Source organism: Oxyura jamaicensis, chromosome 19, assembly GCF_011077185.1.
Source record: "Oxyura jamaicensis isolate SHBP4307 breed ruddy duck chromosome 19, BPBGC_Ojam_1.0, whole genome shotgun sequence".
Lineage (NCBI taxonomy): Eukaryota > Metazoa > Chordata > Aves > Anseriformes > Anatidae > Oxyura > Oxyura jamaicensis.
In genome coordinates this window covers 10,845,150-10,851,754 of record NC_048911.1, presented here as the reverse complement: position 1 = coordinate 10,851,754, position 6,605 = coordinate 10,845,150, and positions in this window count along the sequence as shown.

Below are 6,605 nucleotides of genomic sequence, written 5' to 3'. Positions count from 1 at the left end.
GCGTTACGTGCCCGTTGCTGCAGGGACGAAGCCCCGGGAACACCGACGCCGTCGGGCGCCCCGGCCGCACGCCCACACACCGTGCTGGCCGCGGGCTGCAGCGCCTCTGGCCGAGTGAAGCGCTGCGCTGACCTCGCTTGCAGAGTCGCGGTGCTGCTGGTGGCCCCGCTCCCTGCGGACACGCAGCTTCCGTGCCCCTGACCACGTACGTGCGTGCACAGGCCCCCACGCTGAGGGCCTGTCTGATACTTGCGAACATGGGGACATTTGGTGTGCATCAGCGGTGTCTGATTGCTCCAGATCTAGGTTAGCGTTTTATAACCTAAGAAGAATGTTTTGTGCTCAGAAAACCCACTTATTTACAATTACCAGTAACCGATACTCATCGTCCTGGGGCTTTTTCCCGTACATACGGGGCTACAACCCGCCGAGCTGGCGCTCTCCGCAGAGCTTCGTGCTGCTCACTTTCCCTGTAAGCGCTGCCCTTCTCCCAGCGCGGGCGGTGACCCCCCTGTGTGCCCCCGGCCTGGTGCTTCCCCATCTCATCTAACTGCCGCTGTGGCTCACGCTGTAATTGCGTGGCATTGACGGCCCGATGTGTGCTGACCAGAAGGGCTTCCCCTGGCCACAGTGCTGCCCAGCTTCACTGTCGTGGTTACAGAGCGTCCCTCAAAGACGCGGAGGTGTGCCCGTGGGGATGTCCCTTTTTTGTTCCTGCTCCTTGTGCGGGTTCATTCCCAGTGCCCTGATGCCCGGCGTGCGGCACTGGCTGCTTCCCTGGTGGCTGGTTGTTGCCCCCCGTTACCGGCAGTACGACGCCCGCAGGAGTAGGATGGCAGGGCCTGGGGGGCCCACAGCCCCCCTGAAGCTCTGAGCCTGAAGCGAAGCGCTGACGGAGCTGGGGACCGAAGGCAGCAGCCCCGGGCTCCCGTCCAGTATCCGTGTCAGCAGCGTGGTGCCGCGCTCCGTGGCCGGCCTCGGCGTCAGGCCGGGCTGCGGGTGTGAGGCTGCGGCAGGGCCCCCAGGACGCGATGCTCTCCGTGCTGGTCCTTCCCCCCACATCAGCTGCGTCTTGCAGCCGTGCTGAGGTCGCAGGCAGAAGAGCCGAGGTGCCCGACCCGGAGCTGCCCCCGCTCAGGCCACAAGCGCCGTGGGGCTGCCTGGTGCCTGCGGGACGGGAAGCCCCCGGCTGCAGCATGGAGCTGCTCTGCTTGCGTACCGCCGCTTGTTTCGCTCGCGCCCTGTGTGGTCTGTGCAGAGAAGAGGAACGACCTTCCTCTATGTGCATTTATCCCTCCAGAACCGGGGATCCCCTCGTGCTTCCTCTGTCCTTCTGTTTCTGGTCTCCTTGGTGTTCGTGGCAGGGTTGGTGAGGCCGTTCCCCGTGTCTGTGTGCTCAGGGTCGGCTGTGAAGCGTGGGACGGATCTGGTGGCTCCTCCCGAGAGCCGACACGGCAGTGGCAGCCCCGCAGCTGCCGCGGTGTGGGGGCAGGTGCCCATGGACTTTCCGTGTTCTGTTACGGAGCTGGGGTCTGGAAGGTGACGGAGTGGTTCGTTCCTTCCGCTGCGGAGAGCCGGCTGGTGTGAGCTCCCCCGGTGCGGCCCTGGCGCAGAGCACGGCAGCGGGCTGCGGTGGCCGGGCCCGGGGCTGTTACGGGAGCTCCTGTCCCTGAGATGCGCCCACCTAGCAGGTGGGAAGGGACCCACAGCTCCGGTTTGGCCGTGACTCAGTGTGTGACATGGAGTCACCCAGCCCGTGTGCCTCTGTCCTACACGGTAGGTGTGAGACACGAGGGGCTCTGCTCAGCGCGCTGCCTGCGTCCCGAGGGGCTGCGGTCAGGTCTCGGAGCTCTGCGCGGCTCCAGGGCACCGCAGGCAGCCGGGCGCTTCTGCCCTCAGAACACAGGTTTGCCCTTGCCTGCCTGGCCCGTTGGAGGCGCGCTGTTGATCCCGTACGGGTCTGCAGGCTTCGCTCTGTTGTGCTGCCCCAGGCTCGCAGGGGAGGCAGCGGTTCCTCTGGTTTCTCTCGTGCATTGGAGAAGCTGGGATGGGCCCTGGCTGCCTGCGTGCCACGTCCTGCTCCCAACGTGGAAGCTGCTCAGCTCGGAAATAACCGCTTATCAGGGTGCGTGGCTTTGTGTTCCTTAGGACTGCCGATGCACGGTGGAGAAGCGCTGAGGTGACATCTCGCATCAAAAGAGCTCTGCCGATGGCCCAGGTAGAGCTCCTGGGACAGCGCAGCGGGCGGCAGGGAGCCCTGGCTCTGTGAGCTCCTCCTGCCTGCCGGAGCTGCTGCCTTTCCGTGCGAGTCCCCGAGCTCGGCGCAGGCACAGGCCGTGCCCGCTGGCCAGCCTGCCCGGCTGCGGTGCTGCCGCGTGGCAAGCCGGGCGCCCTTACTGCCCGAGGGCAATGCAGGTGGCTGCGTATGTGCGAGGCTGTCCAGGATGTTTTGTTTCTTAGCGGTCTTGATCCATTTTCTTTTCCCTCGTAATAATGCAAAATCCGTTCTTTCTCCACCAGGAGCTCGTTGTAACTAAAACGCAGCTAAAATGACCAGCTGGGGCTGAATCCGGGTGTGAGCTAGGCACTGGAATAGCAAACCTAGGCATGAGGTAAATCATCCATCGAGGCTGGGGTAGTCGTTGTGCTGAGAAACATCCGTAAGGTCTTACTTAGCTGTGGTTGGTTCTTTGCTGGGGCTTGGAAGGTGAACCACAAGATTTCTTGGGGGTCTTCCCAACCTTCCTTCCCGTGTTCCAGGAGCCTCGATGGTTCTGGTGCGGGGAAGTGCTCGCTGCTCGGTACAACCTCTGCCTCGGTGAAGTAGGGATGAAGCACGTCTGCTCCCCGCGTTGTGTTACCGGGGTCATCTTGTCACTTCTCTGTTTTATCTCGGGCTTGGACACCGGGGTCCCTGTGGTTTCTAGAGTTAGGGACAAACCCACCACGCTGAAGGAGGGGTGGTTGGTGCGGAGGCTGGTTCTCCTCTGCTTTTACAGGTAGGACAGAAATGTGTCGTAACGCTCTGGCTGAGAAAATGCAGATCAAAGGTGTTCTGCCGTTACCACTGGATGGTGACGCCTTCCTCAGGTAAGGTCTGAGGAGTGCGCGGTGTCAGCGCGCCCGGGTGGCTCACCGGTCAGACTCAGGTGGGCCTGAAACCAGGAAATACCTAAACCATGAGCTTTACCAAAATGTAAAAGCCACAGTCTTCCTGTAAGAGCGCAGGATTGTGCACCGGCCTGTGTTGGTGGGAACAAGGTGGGGCACCGCGTCCAGGCTGACAGCGGAACGCGGCCCCTGGGTCAGCAGCAGCCGCCGGGGGTCTTGCTGAAGGGAGGAGGGTTTTGGGGATGTGGCTGCTGCAGGAGCCGCGGTGCGGAGGCTCGGGCTGATTGCACCGCGCCACGGCCCAGCGCGGCAGCGCCCAGCAGCAGCCTCCAGGCCCCACACCGAGCGCTGCGCTCCTCAGTGCACGTCCTCGCAGCGGGACGCCTGAGCTGGGACGGGTGAGAAAACAGAGCGGTTCTGGCAGAGAGGGGAGGGAGGGACGGGGCTCGTGTTCTGCTGATGGCAGCCGCAGTTCAGAGGCACCCGGGTTAGGGGTCACAGCTCTGTCAGGGCTCCAGCTCGTTTCCCGGCACTTGGAAGTGCCCCGGCTGTTCCCTGGCGTGTCCTCCTATGTCAGCACCGTCTGAGTGACTCAGCCCTGAGTCAGACTGCGCCTTCTCCAGCGTGGCTGGCCTCCCCTGTGCAGCCTGGAGAACAGCCTCGGTTGTACGTAGGAATGAGGAAATAGGAGCCTTGTTTACTTGGTAATGAGCAATCAAAGGAATTGTGCTGCACCACGCGGGGATGGGGCGAGAGTGGGAAGGGGAACGGCGGTTCCTCAGCTTCCCCCCTCGCTTCTGCAGAGTCACTGCTTCCCCTTTTCTGCAGGGGAATCTCCCGTGGGAGGGAGCTGGTGGGGGCAGGCATTTGGGCAGCCACCGCTGGCTCTCTCACAGGCATGCCCAGGCGCTGCCGAGCGAAGCTCACCTCTGCGGCGTTGGCCCTGGCCCCTGGCTGCGCCTCCAGTGCCCGCAGGGTGCCGGGGAGGTGCTGGCTGCTGCCATGCTCCGTGCAGGAGCTGAGCTGGAACACCAGATGGCAAAAATACATCGGCACGGGTACTGCCAGAAAGTTGGGCTGAGACCTGGTCGTGACACCCAACAGGATCTCTTTTGACTTGTCCTCCTGCCTTCTGCAGACCGCGGGGCTGCGCGGGAAGGAGTCACCCACCCGCGTGCCTCAGCGACCTTTCCGAGCCGCGCTGCTGGAGGTGTTTGTGGTCAGAAGTGCCCAGCATCTGCAGCTGATGACGGAGATCATCAAAGGCCCAAAGGACACTTGGGGCACTCTAATTCTGATGGAGATCACCGTGCTGCCACGGGCCGCAGCTCGCCCCTGGTCCCCCCGCGGCTGCCAGGAGCCTGCAGCCCTGTTGCGGCCGCGCGGGTGGGAGGCGTTCCCAGGGCAGGAGATAAATTTGAACCTGGCAGATAATTAAATGACGAAGTTAAGAGTCCCTGGCACCGTGTATTCCTGGATCACCAGGGCCCCAAAATAGCACCAGTCTACCACCGGTCAGGGACTGTTGACCCTGTTTCTTTGCCCTCCTGTGACAAGATCCGCCGTCTCCTCCCGTGGCTGCTGGCACTGCTGTGCATCTGGCAGCTCTGGCAGCAGCCCGCAGCCCTCGCCACGCAGCCTCGTCGCAGGAGCCGTGCTGTGGGCGAGGGGCAGCGGCTCACTGGCATCAGAGTTTGGCTAACACAATCCCTGAAATGAACCCTTTAGCTTAAGGGAGCTCAAGACTTGCAACACCAAAGGCCTTGCTGGCAGCTCGTCAGCAGCCTGAGGGCTGCACCTGCTTCGCAGAGGCATTTACATAAACATCGCTGAGCGGTAATGCTCGCTCCCAGCCTTTCCTGTTCTCTTGGCTTCCCCAGTGAACAGAAACGGTTTGTTGTAGGAATGTCACCGCCGGCTCCCGCTGATGCCCTGAAACGCCTCGCTCTGCTGGGTGAGGCTGCTGCCCGCGGCCGCTGCAGGAAGGGTTCAGCACGGGCACACGCGCACGGCGCCGGCAGAGCTCAGGCAGAGCCAGCGCTTCCCCCGATGCCCCGCGCGGCTGACCCGGTCTCGTAGCTCGGGCTGGGCCCGAGTGCTTTCAGGAAGGCTGGGGACACGCGAGGCTGTGCTGTGAGGCTGTGCTGCGGAAGCCTGGGCTGAAGGCACCTTGAGGAAATGTCTGCGTGTTCTTTGAGCCTGCCATTGCCCAGCGCGTACAAGCACAGCGTGCCGCATTTCTCTCAGCGCGTGCTCGATGAAGTCAGTCACGTTTTTCCCCCATTCGTACATTCCTACGAAGAGGTCGCGGCTCCAGGCTCTGTCAGCGCACCGTTTATTCTTGCAGCCCTTGGCCAGCTGTCGGGAATGGCACGCACCGAGCGCCGTGGGCAGCGAGCGGGGGGTGTTTGGTTAAGGCCGTGAGATGTCTGGATGCCGGGGCCGTTGGCGCCGCGGGACTTGTATAAATAAATCTCACTTGTGCCGTGTTCACACAATTAAAGCCAGGGACCTGGATCACGTTTAATGAGGTTTATTTTGCTAGTCGGGCCACACAGATTTCATTTACTTTGTCTGGTGATCCGGCAACGTACAGGAACAGCTACATCAAAGGGAAGTTGAGGAGCTTGAGTAAAAGTGCGCAGCAGCAGAAAAAGGCCCTCGCGGGTTCCTGTCGATGGAAGGCCTCTCGAGTTACTGTGCCCACCTGAGGGCACAAGGTGTGGTGTTGCAGCCCAAGGAGCCCGCCCGGCCCCACGGGTGGCTGCGGGTCCTGGCCCCTGTTTGCGGGGTGCTGTCGGGCCCTGCTCTGGCCCTTCCTCGTGGCCCCAGGCGGGGACGGCCCCGTCCGTGTGAGGCCGGCAGGGCCAGGGCTGGCTCCTGTGCTAAAGGTCCGGTGCAAGCACCGACGAGGAAGAGCGGAGGTGTCTTGCCGTGGGTTGGTTCCTTGTGCCGTTCGTACACAAACGTAAGCGGGGGCTCTGGGCGGGGGTGTCAGAGGGAGCGGTGCCGGGGGCTGCGGCCGTCACTGCCCGCTCCTGCGGGGACCAGGACCGCCCAGCTCCCACCAGCACGGGTCCTTCTTCTCCCTGTTCCTCCCCCTTTGCACGTGGAGGGGCTGCTGGGGAGAAGTGTGGGTGCTAATAAGAAAGGAAGGGAACAAAACCAAAGTTCTCACTGACTTTGTCAGTACCGGCGCTGCAGATTTCTGCCCGTGCCCCAGAACCGAGGAGGGCAGGTTGGAGGTGCTGCCTCTGGTCAGGTCCTCTGCACCTGCCAGGGGCCGGGGAGCCAGGAGTCACCGCGGCTGATGGCTCTGAGGGCCGAATTCAGGGGCAGCACCTATGGCGCGTGTAAGATGTGTGCTGGAGCAAAAGGGACGTGGGTGGGAGGTGAAGCACGGCCGGAGCACGGCACTGATCCCTGGCTCCTGCAGCCACCCTAGGGTGTGCCTGGGGCAAGGCCTCGGCTCGCTGCTCGATGCTGGAGCGGTT